Source organism: Oryctolagus cuniculus, chromosome 10 (genome assembly GCF_051225735.1).
Source record: "Oryctolagus cuniculus isolate XC-2025 breed Fujian yellow rabbit chromosome 10, ASM5122573v1, whole genome shotgun sequence".
NCBI classification, from domain to species: domain Eukaryota; kingdom Metazoa; phylum Chordata; class Mammalia; order Lagomorpha; family Leporidae; genus Oryctolagus; species Oryctolagus cuniculus.
This window is the reverse complement of record NC_142876.1, coordinates 41,359,418-41,374,443: the sequence shown is the minus strand read 5'-3', so window position 1 is coordinate 41,374,443 and position 15,026 is coordinate 41,359,418. Positions and strand designations below refer to the sequence as shown.

Sequence of the window (15,026 nt, the reverse complement as noted above, 5' to 3'; positions counted from 1 at the left end):
TTCACTACTTCGTAGTCTTCCTTTTCATGAATATCTTGGAAGCTTTTATCAGCTCTCTGGTCGGTGACCAGTTAGGTTGCATCCAAATTTTTAGAACTGCAGACAGTACCAGCATGCACATTCTTGTGAGTTTCCTGTGCATCTGTGTGAGCATGTCTGGGGTGTGCATAGGAGTGGGATTGCTCAGTCAAGCAGGTATTGGTACTTAGCTATCATGGTGTATTCTATCTTGAGGTGGAACTACTACCTTGCAACACAAGATCTTGGGTTGCTTCTCAGTGGATTGCTTCTCAGGGCTTGGGGCTTTTGTTCTGAGTCTTGTTCTCCCAGAGGCCCCTGTGGTGAGTGAGTGACCTATTACTGGATGGCTAGGGACCCTCGTCCTGGAGTCTTTGTGTTGGAAAGAGACTTTTCCTTGGCTGCTTTCCGCTGGGCCCCAAGGGCCTTGCCTCTGTGACCTTGGCTGAGCTAGTGCACTGTGCAATTGAGTGGCTCAGCTGGCTGCTATGCAAGATGCTAGAGCCAAAAGTTTCTTTAGAGGGCCCCTGCTCAGGCCTTTCATTTAATACTTGGGGAAACTGAGGGCCAGGGGGTTGCTGTCATGCAGTTTGTGTTACTGAGCCAGGGCACTTTCCATGTCATAGGAAGATGAAGACCCAGCAGTGAGGAATGCAAACAGCTGTCACCTCCACCTGTGCATCAGCCCTACCTCGTGTCCATGGCCCAGTGACGTGTGTGGCCCAGTGCACACACCCGTACCTCAAGCCTTTCGAGTGGTGCTTTTCTCTTGGATAGCCTTGCTTTCACAGCCTGTCCCTTTGCCTTTTCTCTCAGCCATGTCTCCATGTCAGCACTCAGACTCACTTCTGTCCAGAACACCTGGGTTATGGGCACCGCTGCTTGTTGCCCTCCTGGGTTCTGCCAGGCTGCTGCACCTTGCCCTCCCTCTGAGAAGGCTGCGTGGGTCTTGGGTCCAAGGGCAGGGTGCCTCCAGGACAGTTTCGAAGCACCTCAGCTGCCTGAGCTCCCTAATGTAAAAGGAGCTCCTTTGATGTTCATGAAGGGCACCTTGAATGCCCTGTGGAGGCAGCAGAACCTGGAGGGACAGGTTCTAAACTGACAGAGGGCAGGGAAAAGGTATCCAGGATGGAAGTCTTCTGGGATGGCTCTTCACCAGCTCCTGTCCTGCCGCCTCAGCTGCCCACGGCCTGCATGCAGGCAGCTCATCCAGGTGGTTCACCCATGGGCCAGCCCCTCCCCGGGTCATCCTGTGCGCAGCCTCCACTGCCCAGCTCCCCCCACCCAGCCCCACCTCTCTGCATCTCCTTCTTTGCCATGTCTTGTGCTGCCCGAGGAAGCGTGTTGTGTCCATCCCTGTTACTTGCTCCCGTCCTCCTTGCCCTTACTGCCTGTCTCTGTTCTCTGCACACTGCCTCTGGATTATTGCTGTGATTGGAGGAAAACTGAGTTCCTCCTGTACCCCAAGCTGTGCCCCTCCATGTGTGTTCTCTGTAACTGCGATTTGGAGCATCAGAGAGGTTCTGTAATTTTAAGACTGAAAGAGCCTAAAATATAGAATATCTCTTTCTCAGCAGGCTTCAGCATGCATATAGCTCCAGGCCCCCACCCTCCCCTTCCTCCAGCTCCCCTGTGCTGGAAGACGCCAGGCAGACAGGCAGACATTTGCAGTGGCTTATGAGGGCTTTCGGCAGGCAGGGGCCAGCTTGAGGCATCCTTGGGGTGTCATGGCCATAGGAGGAGCTGCAGTGGTCACTGGTGCTTGTGCCCAGGCTGGCAGAGGGCACCTTCTGGTTTCCTTCTCCACCAGAAAGCTTCATGGTTTTCACCTGCTCCATTCTTGGTAGGAAATGAACCAAATCTGTACCAAGAACCTTGGTGAGTCATCTTCATCTTTCTGGTCCCCTGTGCATGGGGACATGGGAGTTTCTGCATGTTATTCCACAAAGCCTGGTTTCCCTCTGAGGCCCCACCCACACTGAGAAGCAGGGCCAGCAGCCTCACCTTACCCCCAAGAACTTCTCCTATGCAACACATCTCTGGCATGTAAGAGTTCTTTTGAAAAAGGTTCTGTGGCTGAAACGGAACATTTCAAATTGAGGGTGAAATGCAGGCTCCTGACACTCAGGACCCTCCCTAACATGGTCTCTGCCACACTTGAGCATGTCACCAGCTCCTGGGGTGGTGCCTGCTCTGTGTTCTGCCCACTCGGGCTTTCCTGGGGCTGGAGCTTTGCACAGACCTCTGTGTAAAGCTGAGAAGCTGAGCTGTGTTGTGTGTCCTGCCCAGGTGACAGCTGTGTGGGACCTGGGCCTCTGACTATGGTGTGAGAACAGGGATCTGGAGCAGTGCTGGCCTTCCCCTACTGAGGCCTGCTCTGTTTCCCAGGATGCACCTTGTGAGGCTGCATGCTTTCTTGAGTGTGACCGGTGTGCCCTTCCCTGTAGCAGCTGCCCTCTGTGACTGTCCCCTCTCCCCACGGCATCCCCTGCACTGTCTGGAGCACCTGGGGGTCCCATGTGCTTATGCTCCATGCCCATGTGCTCCTGGTGCCAGGGTTGTAGGGGCAATTCAAATATGAAAAGGTAAGGTGATGAGAGAGATAGGGGAATCTTAGAGTTCAGGGTCAAGGGTAAGGTTCATCTGCATTGCTGGTTGTAGAGAAATAATGAAAGATGATGATGTGATGCTGGATCTTATCATTCAGCTTGCATTGGGTCAGAAAGGCTGTGTGATCATCAGGTAGATATGGATCCCTGAAGAGAGGAAGCCATCTATCTTCTGTTACCAGGATGTAGATGACGTGTCCATGGTCAGGTAGGGGGTATTGTTGAAAATTCCTGTGTCACATGGTCTCTTTAGGTCAGAGAGTTGCTAAGCACAGCGCCTTAAGGCTGAAATCCATTTGTTCTCAGAACTTGATTGATAGCCTGCAAAGTGCTGGGCATGGAGCTAAAGAAGTAAGGTAAAGCCCCCGACCTGTGCTGTCAGACTGGGAGGTCAGCCACCGGGTCACCATATGGTCAGGGTGTTGTGACAGCAGAACCCTCATCAGCAAGGGGTCCACGGAGGAAGGGGGGACCAGGGAGGAGGTGCTCATGGAGGCAGGGCTTGGAGCATGGGGAGGGAAACCTGTATGGGCATTGTGGAGGCAGGGGCAGGGGAGTGAAGGCAGGAAGGCGAGGGTCAGCGAAATGCATCCTGAGTCCTAGCTGCTGGGGCTGGGAAGGAAGTGGGAGGCTGCAGGAGGAGCAGGACTGATAGCGCTGTCGATGGACATCCTATAGAAGGGCATGGGCTCTTTCTTAGCTATTTTATGCATTTGAAAGGCAGAGTGACAGGAAGGAGACAGGGAGAGACAGAGGGAGGAAGAAATCTCCCATCTGCTGGTTCACTCTCCAGATAGCAGCAAGTGCTAGGACTGGGCCAGGCTGAAACCAGGAACCCATAATTCCATCCGGGTCTGGCACATGGATTCAGGGGCCTGAGTACTTGGGCCATCTTCTGCTGTTTTCCCAGGCGTATTGGCAAGGAGCTGGAATGGAAACAGAGCCACAAGGACTCCAACTGGTGCTGATGTGGGTTGCTAACGTTGCAGCTCGTGGCTTAACCCACTATGCCACGACACCAGCCCCAGGCTTAGACTCTTACACAGAGCCAAGGGGCAGGGCCACTCCAAGGGTCCAGGTGGACAAGGGCTGTGGTCCTGACCAGGCTCGGGGACAGCACTTTGGGCTGTGGACTTGGAAAAGGAGAGAGTGAGTGTGGAGGTGCTGGGGCCATCCTGAACCCAAGCAATGGGGATGGCAGAGCAGCAGCTTCTAGAAAGGGAGGGGCAAGCAGCTGTCTCTGCAGGGGGTGGGGCAGCATCAGGTGACTGGTGCCCTTCCAGTTTGGATAATAAGGCAGGCAGTGACCCTAGTCAGTCAGGCAGAGAGGGCAGCGAAGGAAGCAGCAGCTGGAGGGGTGTTGCGTCTAAGTTGCTCCTGGGATGTGTATGTGGGCAGGTCCATGGTCAGTTGGACATCTGAGTCTAAAACTGGAGAGCTGTGTTAAAACAGGCCCTCCTGTGGCTGGCGCCATAGAGCAGTGGGTTAACACCCTGGCCTGAAGCGCCGGCATCTCATATGGGGGCTGGTTTGAGTCCCAGCTGCTCCTCTTCCTATTCAGCTCTCTGCTATGGCCCGGGAAAGCAGTAGAGGATGGCCCAAGTCCTTGGGCCCCTGCACCAGCGTGGGAGACCCAGAAGAAGCTCCTGGCTTCAGATCAGCACAGTTCCGGCCTTTGCAGCCAGTTGGGGAGTGAACCATCAGATGGAAGATCTCTCTCTCTCTCTCTCGCTCTCTGTAACTCTCTCTGTAACACACTCTGTAACTCTGACTTTCAAATAAATAAATCTTAAATAGCCCATCCATGAGTGGGCAACAGGCAGAGGCCAGAGGAAAGCTGGACCTTGAGCTCTCCCTGTGAACCAGGACACAGATGCTCAGGGACCCTGGCCACAGGCTGGAGCAGGCCCACACCCCTGGTACTTCCTCCAGGGAACAGACAGCAGGGCTGCCGGTGCTTTGTCCAGGGAGACTGACACACCTGGAGCACTTGGGGGCCCGAGTGGGGCCATAGGGAGGAGACAGGAAGCCCGGTTCCAGCAGCAGGAACCAGTATTCTCACAGGCCTGGTTTCTTCGTCTGGCAAGTGGGGAATGGTAAGTGTTTCCCCGAGAGGGTGCGCTTGTGGAACCAGCAGTGTGGGCCATGGAGGCGCTCGCTCCTCTGCCTGAATGGTTGGAGGAAGGGACGGGGCTCTGGCCACGCCACCGGGACCCTCTGTTGCCAGTCTGGGGGATACTCTGTGGGCACATGCCGCCGAAGCAGCCCCGGTCCCAGGGTGCTGTGTGGCAGGGTGGGCTGTGTGCTGCAGCTTGGGGCTGGCTTGGATGGATGCTCTCACGGCCAGTAGTAGTTACCCATGAGCCCTGAGGGCTTTTGCAGGGGTCTTCAGGTAAGCTTGGCAGGGAAGGAAAACTGTGATAACTGGGCCGTGAGTGGGAGTGTGGGGTCGGTGGCGGGTGCTGGCTGCCTTGCGGAGACCTGCTGGAACGTGACTTAATGGCTTCCTTATGAGGAAAACTTGGCACAGCCTGACCTGCCCTGCAGTGCTGGCTGCCACAGTGGAGGGGTGGTGTGTGTATGTGGGGGGGGTCAGGGGACAGGAGTGGGAGGAAGAGAACTGTGATATAATATCTAAAATATTTTCTCCGTTAGTGTGAAGCATGAGAGCGTGCTGGGATTATAGGGCACCAGGAGGATCCCTGGGACCAGCTTCCCCTCCCCCACACAAGCGGGCTTCCTACCTCCAGTGACCAGGCCCTCTTAGAGTGGTGATGGCCTGTCGTGATTTAGGGCACTTCTGACCACCAGAAATCCTTCCTCTGTGAGGTCTGTACCATCCTCACACCCTCCCCTCGGTCCAAGATATGGGGCACATGACCCATGGGACACCTGCCCGGACTTAATAACTGCCCGAGTCCAACAGCCCTAGAGGGTACATACCAGCTGCAGCCCAGTGCTGGGTCTGCTAAGTCGAGCATGTGGTCAGTGGTCTTGCTCGTTCCTGGTCAGTACCACACTAGCCTATCAGCCAGCCATGGTGGCACAAGGTGTCCCCTTCCCCACCCCATGTCCCTGATCATGGGCTGATGTGGAGGCAGGGACAGTCCTGCAGCTGGGCCTGAGAGGGTCAGCCTGTGAGGGCTGACCATCAAAGAAGGAATTTTGTAAGTGTGGTTCAGAGAGCCCAGCATCTGCCTCTGTAATTGCCTTGGGTGGTTCTGGGTGATCCAGGCCTTTGAAAGATGTGAGGAGCCACGTCTGGTCTCCTGGGTTCACCTTTCCCCTGTTTCTCGAGGCCCCGCTGAGCCCAGTGGCCCTGCAGATGCGCCCAGCAATAGGGAGAGGCTTGTTTTCCCTGGGCTGCCTTGCGGACTCCAGGTTCAGCTTCTGCTTGGCTGATGGACTCGCTGTTCTTAGAAGGCCGTTCACGACACTCGGGAACATCTGTCAAAGTTGACCCCACTGTGAGGGTGGTGTGGGGCGGGGGGAGGGAGGGGGCACGGAGACCCTGCTGGGCCAGTCTCAACCACTTTGATGTCTTCTTGTGTTTCTTGTTTTATTAACTTGACCCGTTTGTCCCTTCAAACTCCATGCCACCCCCTATTTCAGGAAACTCACTCTTTCAGGTTAACAAATATCAGTGTTGCAAATAAAACAGCGTAGCACTACCCCGAGAGCAGTGCCTGAAACCCTGGTTGTGAGCTGAGACCCAGGACTTGGTCGTTTGGTTAAGTGACATGTGCAGATTTCACCCAGCAAGAGACAAAAACATCACAAGCTGTAGAGCCATGACTTCACCCCATAGGAGAACAGCTCTGGTGGGGCCCTGGACAGCCCTGCTCAACCCTGTGAGCCCGTGCAGGTGTCTGAGCGAGCGGGCAGGAGACACACTCCCTTCCCTTCCTGGTCCCAGCCCCCCAGTGCCCTTGTCCCCTGCCGCCTCCCTGCCTCTGACACGCCTGAGTGGACTCTGGGAGAGGTGAAGGGTGAAAGTGAGGTCTGAACACCCGACAGTCTGCAGAAGGAAGGCCCAGGGCCCCTCGGGAGAGCCTTTCGTGGGAATCCCCTTAATCAGATCCAATGCCTTTGACTCTGTCTGAAGGCAGAAGCATCGGGGGGGGGGGGGGGAGACCCAGCTAACAGCGGGAAGTCTGATTTAGAGACTAGCTTAAAATAAACCTGCCTGGGCCTTTTCAGTTAGTGAGTTCCCAGATAGGTGGATGAAGTGCTGGTCGTGTGTCAGTGAAAAGTCATTATTTAAATAATTTCAGGTTAGCGTGTTTTGTTTGTGTGATGGCTTTAACAATATTTAATAATACTCTTAAGACCTATTGTTTTTGTCATTAATTTATCTCAGAGGATGACCAGCTTTGCCCATACAGGGCCAGAAAGTACCATTTTGTCCAGGAGGCAGAATTGAGGATCTCAAGTAGATACTTCTGTAATGAGAGAAAGAAAATGCACAGGGTTTTTTTTTTTTTAATTGATTAAACTCTAAGTGTAATAGTGATAATTAAGCACAATGTTTTTATAACTCAGGTCGGATGATGCGAATGGAATTTGATGGGAAGCGATAACATTTCACTTAATTGGAGTTCAAAGTTAGTATTTCCTATCATCAGATTGACTGCAAATGTTTATCTGAATAATCATTCTTGGCTCCTGGCTATGCAAAAAACAGGTGATGAACCAGATTTGGCCCAGGGCTGCGATTGGCTACGTGGATTTATGCAAGTGATTTGCTTAGAACATCTATCCCTTCTCCCTTGAATTGGCCAAGATAACTGTCTGGTCCTAGACAAATACCACTTCTTTCCATCTGAATACATTGGTCTCTTAGTCTTGATGCACTTTGATTTTTTTTTAAAGCGTTGTGCACACTGAACCATGTGTGGTGTGATTTTGCAGATTCTCTTGATGACTTCCTGTCATTTACAAAAGATCACTTTAAGAAGTCAGTGCCGCCACTGTTCCCCTGTAGGTATTTCCCGGTCATCTGTGCACTGGGTCATGCTACTCTGCCCCCTGCTCTGTACACAGCTTCTCCCCGTGTGTTTCTTCTATCTGAGCCCTGCACGTGTGCACCTGCCCTGTGTTACCATAGCCACCTGCCAGACAAGCTGCCCCGAGCACAGAGACTCCCTGCTGGAGGCCGAGTGGGCCTGAGCAGCATCCTGGTTAGGATCAAAGGAGCGAGGAGCAGGGCAGGGCTTGTTCCCACACTCCTGTCTGCTTTTGTGCTGCGTTGAGGCCTCCCGGGGGTGCTGGGCAGCTGCTGCATCACACCCCGCCAGACAGGATGCACTCACTCTGCTAGCAGCCCTGGCCCCAATACAAGTGCCCAAGAGGTGCTCCTTGTTTCCCCTTAGTTCAGCCGAAATACTGTAATTTTTCAAATGGAAACTTTGCTAGAAATAACAATAAAAAAGGAAAGAAAAACAAAAGTAGAGAAAAGTAAACCTAGAGAATCAGAGCAGAGTCTAAAGTCTGACATGGTCTTGGTTGCCTTCAAGGACGGGCCCCCTCCCACTCCGCACGTTTATTTAAAGCCCAGGCTTCTGTCTCACTGTCTGCCCGTCTGCTGTATCAGGCTTACTGTCTCGGGTGTTGTCTCCAGGCCGCAGCTCCTTGCTGGGGAGTCAGGGGGGCCTGCTTCTCTCCAAACAGCAGTAGTGTTAGAGAGATGAAAAACAGAGGTTGCTAATAAGAGCACATGTGACTGAAGGAGTAGCTTGAGGGTGCTCTTTGTAATGAAATTGTTCTTGACCTTGGTCGTGATGGAAGTTACAGGGATACACACATGTGATAAAATGATAGGGAACAATCCATGCATATTGTACCAATGGGAAATTCTTGGTCTTGATATTGTGTTCAGGCTACATAATATGTAGTCATTGGGGGAAAGTGGTGAAGGGCACATGGAACTTCAGTGTACCGCCTTTGTAGTTGCCTGTGTGTTTATGTTTCAGAATAAAAGAAGAAAGATCAGTAGATGTTTTCTGTCACTTAGCTACTCTACCATCACCCCCAAATACCTGGCTGAGAAAGGAAAAACTCCACTGTTAGCGTGGGGAGTGTTGGTACATGTGCTGTGCTCCCTGAAGGGATGTCAGAATCTCCAGGTTTTCGTCGATGATCATCACACCTGATTTGAGGTTCATTTGGCACCCAGGACTGCATTCTGTGCTGAACAGGGTGAGCTGGTTGGAATCTGGGACATGATGAGCAGTTAAGGGAACTTGGGTGAGATTTGCCAGGGATTGGGGGAAGGCATGCTGAGACTTTAACTGTTTCAGTCATTCACAAACATAGAAGACACAGTTCTGTATGAAATAGGAAGTATTGGAGTGAGATTGGAACTCGGTAGCAGGCAGTCCCCTCACTGTCTAGAGAAGAAAACAGGCCCTGGCTCTTGGATTGCTCTCATATGCCTAGAGCTGGGAGCAGAACTCAGGACACATCCATTAGGGGTGCAGTGGAGAAATGGGAACCCCAGGGCATATTTCAATGGTATCCCAATGTTGATTGCCAAGTGTCGATGAAAAAAATCTGACACCAAGTGGGTAGAATCGAGTGGCAAAACCTTAAAATGGGCCATCTGTCTGCCTTCAATGTTTTGAGAGAATTGAAACCAAAGTAATATTTTCTGGGATTATTTTTGGATCCATTAGTGTGTAATGGATAGGAAATGCAGGATTCCAGAATGTTGGGCTCTGATTAATGTCCTCCAGAATAGACAACAGTGATGAATCAGAACAGGTGACACTTGCGGAGAGGCCTGGTTCTGATGTGGCAGTGGGGGTGCAGCTTCGGAGAGCACCCTACCCATCGCCACAAAGCCTCTGACTTCACAGAGAGGCCTCGTGGAACCCACTGGGTTGCCTGCCGCCTCTGGCTTCGTGTCGCCTGCCTTTAAATCACGATCCCTTTCATTATGTTGTTCAACAAGCATGCCTGCCACACATCAAAGCAGATTGCTCCATGACACACAGAAGAACCACAGGCATTGGGTGGGGTTGGCATGAAGTATTAGGCAGGTTTGTAGGGCCTTGAAGGAGGGAAAAAATTCCGGATCTCAAGGATGTCCAATCCAGCCAGGTTCCGATTACGGTGATAACACCAAGGGCCAAGGCGAGAATGTCTCATTGCTTACTTTTTTTTTGGTTGGGGGGGAGGTCATTATGCAGAGCAGGAGTAGTTTCCTTCAGCATTTCTTTCAAAGACTCCCCAAACCTGGCGTTTAAACAGTAGCTTATTTGATAGAGTAAATGTGAATGGAGTTTGTGTTTCCAAGTCAGGCTTGCTCCAGACCAGACTTGGGCTTGTTTGAGATGGAGTTTGCATCGACAGCTGGAAGGTATGGCAGGAGAAGGGTGATCATGGTGCCACCTGCAGCTTGGAGCTGTTGCTTGCTTTCTTCTTTCTTTATTTCCTTCCTTCCTTCCTTTATTTATTGTCTTGAAAGAGGGAGAGATGGAGAGAATCTTTTTTTTAAAAGATTTATTTATTTATTTGAAAGTCATGGTTACACAGAAGAGAGGCAGAGAGAGAGAGAGAGAAAGAGAGGGAGGGAGGGAAGGAGATCTTTCATCCGATGGTTCACTCCCCAATTGGCCACAACTGTCAGCAAGGGGTCAGGAGTTTCTTCCGGTCTCCCACGTGGGTGCAGGGGCCATCTTCTACTGCTTTCCCAGGCCATAGCAGAGAGCTGGATAAGAAGAGGAGCATCTGGGTCTTCAACTGGTGCTAATATGGGATGCTGGTGCTTCAGGCCAGGGCATTAACCTGCTGTGCTACAGCCCCTCCCCCACCCCCCCAGAGAGAATCTTTGATCCACTGGTTCATTCCCCAGATGGTTGCAATGGCCAGGACTGGGCTGAAGCCAGAGTCTCCCACGTGGATGGCAGGGGCCCAAGCACTCAGGCCATCTTTGCTGCTTTTCCCGGGCCATTAGCAGGGAGCTGGATGGAAAGTGGAGCAGCCGGGATACAAACCAGTGTCCGTGTAGTATGCTGATGTTGCAGGCAGTGGTTTTACTTGCTGTGCCACAGCACTGGCCCCTGTTGAGGGATTCCTAATGAAATGATGGTTTTGAGTTAATATATCGGATGGTGCTGTAGAAGCCTGCCTCCTGCCTGGCTGGTTTCTAGGTGCTCAGTGTCCCCGTGATTGTAGCGGGGATGGAAGAGACGGTGGGATAGACATGTAGGAGGGAAAGTTGTATAGAGGGAAGGTGGCTGGAAAGTACTTATCAGAAAGAAGCTGAACGTGACCCATCCTAACCCCAGCCCTGAGGTCCTGCATCTGGCTTCTGTTTCCAACCCAAAGAGGTGACCAGAGCACACCCAGTCCCATTCACATACATGCACGTGGGTCTTTACCTTCCCTAATCTGCTTCTGCTGTCCAGTTTGTCCTCACTGACAGAAAGAATGAGGGACTTCAAAAAATCATGCAAAAATAGGTTTAGAAGGTAAGTTTATTTTACTAAAAAAAAAATTCACAGATATTTTTTCATAGCATGCGTTTTCCATGAACTTTTTGAAGATCCTGTGTATGCATAGACTTCAAAATTTTTGGCATCAAAATAATCTTTTAATTCCATTTTCCATGGACTATTTGAAGTATCATATACTTGGTTTTATTTTGTTTCTTCTGCTGCTAGTGTAGCATTTTACAGGGCAATTATTAAAAGAAACGTTTTCGGTTGTAGCAGTCGAGAATCTGAAATAAGATATAATGGTTATGTTTGTTTACTCATTACAGATGAGATGGGAGGTGACTCCAGTGCTCAGTAAGTTGCAGATCGAGCCCCAGGATGTTAGGATAACAGGGGCCGGTCATGTTACATGGTGGAGGTTACCAGTCCATAGTTTCCTAAAACCTTTTTAAAGTTCAGCCTTTTAAAAATTGGCATGTAATCCAACATGCCTCTTCATGGGACCGAATTGGAGCTGAACCTCAGAATTGAACTGAACCAAATCTCCAGGTTTTTCCCCTGGAGCATTTGGAGAAGTGAATGCCCTTTCTTGTAAGTGCTTACCCGATCTGCAGATAACAATGCTCTGTGCTTACACCCTTTGCTGGGAGACTTGCCCTGGGGAGAGGGAGTGGATTGTGCCAGCATCTAAAGGCTCCCAGGAAATTCTTGCCCCTGCCAGTCCGGTCCCCACCAGCTCCACATCAAAGCTGTTTTACAAATGGGAATTTGGATCCCGGTTTATAATACTGGAATTAAAAGGCCGGCATGTCGTAGAAGAGCTATTTCTAATGAGGATGGTTTTAATGGGTTCCCCTGCAGCTCTTTGTAGAATGAGTGCCATCTTTCTTTTATGAAGACAGATGTCCTGTGCAAATTAGATGGATCAGAGCTGGAGCCCAGACAGGCAGCGCAGTCTACAATGATTTCCATGTCCATGGGCTTTTCATCTCAGGGATGGCAGGGAAGAGCAGAGATGCCAGCTTCAACTCCTTCAGTTTAGTCCTTTTTTTTTTTTTTTAAAGGAATAAAAACATTAGCCTTAGTTTTGGTGAAATTCAAAGAAAAACAATAGACAACCTTCTAACACTAATATTTTCTCAAAAAAAAAAAAATGGAAATGTTCAGTCTCACTGAGTTCTGTCTTAGGTTTCTTGGGTCAGCATTTGGCCTTTTACCTGCTCAGTGTACATGGTATTTCCTGATTTATTACCCCCGCCTCCCTGAATCCACTTGCTAAAAAGAAATAATGTGGTAAGACATTTATTTATTCTGCCTTAAAATATTTTTTCTATTTTTGAAAGTTAAACCATTATTTTCTTTAAGGAAAAAAATGCCCTGCTTTGACAACAAATGCATAAGTTTGAGACTTATGTGAAGTCTTTTGCAAAGGGGTTGGGTTTGTAAATTGTCAAAGATGCTTATAAAGTTTCTAAGTTGCGAGGGTTAAAAACACTGAGCATGTGTGGAAGCCCCCAGAGGGAGGGAAGTAGTTATCCCCCAGTGAGGGTGCATTTTATGTGTGACCTTGACTGGGTTACAGCTGAACAAGATACTTGGTCAAGTGTTAATGGGGCTGTTTCTGTGAGGCCTTTTGGGATGGGACTAACGTTTAAAATGCCGGCCATTGGAGGGTGAACCAACGGCAAAGGAAGACCTTTATCTCTGTCTCTCTCTCTCACTGTCCACTCTGCCTGTCAAAAAAAGAGGGACAGATTACTCTCCATATCGTGTGGGGCCTCACCTCATTAGGGGAAGGCATGGCTGGAGCAGGAGACCTGACTTGTCCAGAGCAGAGGGAGCTGTGCAGCAGAAAGCCCCAGACTGGAGCTGGGTGTTGGCTGCTCTGCCAGCCCACCCTGGGGGTCTTGGATTTGCCCACCTTGGTAACCAAGAGCCGCTCCCTTCAAATAAAGCTGTGTGTGCATATACTACATGTACATACTTTTTTTTTTAACTTTTATTTAATGAATATAAATTTCCAAAGTACAGCTTATGGATTACAATGGCTTCCCCCCCATAACGTCCCTCCCACCCGCAACCCTCCTCTCTCCTACTACCTCTCCCCTTCCATTCACATCAAGATTCATTTTCGATTCTCTTTATATACAGAAGATCAGTTTAGCATACATTAAGTAAAGATTTCAACAGTTTGCTCCCACACAGAAACATAAAGTGAAAAATAATAGATGATTTTTTAAATGATGATGAAATCAGATCAGACCTATTGTCATGTTTAATCCCAGTGAGAGTCAAGTTGGGAATTGATAATTTCTTCTTTTTTTTTTTTTTATACAGAAGATTAGTTTAGTATACATTAAGTAAAGCTTTCAACAGTTTGCACCCCCATAGAAACACAAAGTGAAATATACTGTTTGAGTACTCATTATAGCATTAAGTCTCAATGTACAGCACGCTAAGGACAGAGATCCTACATGAGGAGTAAGTGCACAGTGACTCCTGTTGTTGATACATGTACATACTTTATATATAAAGTCCACATGTGCTCCATGGATACTGTATTTTAAATAGTCACACACATGTTCTGTTGCTCAGGAAAACTGATTCGTAAGAGGGGACTTCTGCGAATTTGTGGTATATGGAACTAAAAAGACTTATTTAGGTGCTCTGAAATTATAAAATAAAATGAGAGGTCTTTAAAATGTTTCTCACATCTGGGATAGCGGTGAGGGGGCCACTTGGGCCACTTGTCTTTCCTATCAGAGTGGTTGTGTTCAAACCCTGACTTCATTCTGCTTCCAGCTTCCTGCTGATGCAAACCTTGGGGAGGTGGTGGGAATGACTCAAGTAGCTGGGTTCCTGCCACCACAGGGAAGACCTGGATTGAGTTCCCAACTTCACTTGGCCCTGCCCTGGCTCTTCTGGGCATTTGAGGAGTGAACTAGCAGATGGGAGATCTCTGCCTCTCTTTTATGTCTCTCTGAAAAATCAAAACATGTTCATGGAAAATGCATGATATGAAAAATCTGTGCATGGATTTCAAAATTTTTCACACAAAAATAGACTTATAATTCCATTTCCCCCCAAGCTTTTTGAAGTCCTCTTGTACATTTCTGTTTTAGAGAAACCCACTAGCCCAGAAACTAAACTGCACGATGCTTTCCTTGGTAGCCTGATTGGATAAGCCCTAATCAGTTAGTCCACCTAGGATGAGCAAAAGGGAACATTCCGGAAGTTTCCAGATGCTGAAAAGCTTTAGAAGCACAGCTGGCCTGTGGTCCTGCAGACCCAGGAGCCCTGCCACCTACAGAGGACCCCGGTGGAGGTGGAGGAGCAGCTCTGGTGCGTTGGCCTCACGTTGAGGTCCAGATGAGCACTGGGAAGAAAGGCACCAAGATGCAATAAAGCCCTTTTTTTTTCTGCGAAGTTTGTTCTCTTTGAAACTCTTTAAATTAGTGTCTGGTACCGTTGCCAGTGCTGAGTGTTACAAAAACAGTTCCACTTCTTAAAATAAAAGTGTTTATGGAAAAATATCATGCTTCTGATCTCTTTCAGTTATATCTGCAATGGAAACTGGGAACTTTGTGCCTGAAACCCTAGGTGAATTGTCCTTGAAGCCGGGCATGAGGGGAAGAGAGTTGAATATAGCTGCAGGGAATTAAGTCTTCCAGTTAATAGGCTTCTGGCACGTAGTAGGTGTTCACTAGATGTGTTGTATGAGTAAGAGATTCTCGACCATATATATGTATTTGTGTGTGTCTGTGTGTGTGTATACATATATATATATATTGGCTGCAGTGTCATCCTTGAATATCAGGGCAGGTAGTGTGTTAGACTTCACAGAGGGCTGCTGATAACTGGCTGGAAGGAGGGAGGCTGGCTGGGGAGTTAGTGCTCGGAGCAGGTGCAGGCTGCGTGCACAGTCCTGCGCTTGCCCACTCAGGCTGGTTGGTGACGA

General features: G+C 49.5%; 1 protein-coding gene across 12 annotated transcripts in view; it reads left to right on the top strand.

Moving 5' to 3' along the window:
- The window catches only part of FHOD3 (formin homology 2 domain containing 3), a 483,564-nt gene that overhangs the window by 233,455 nt on the left and 235,083 nt on the right, over positions 1-15,026 (top strand). The window lies entirely within an intron of this gene.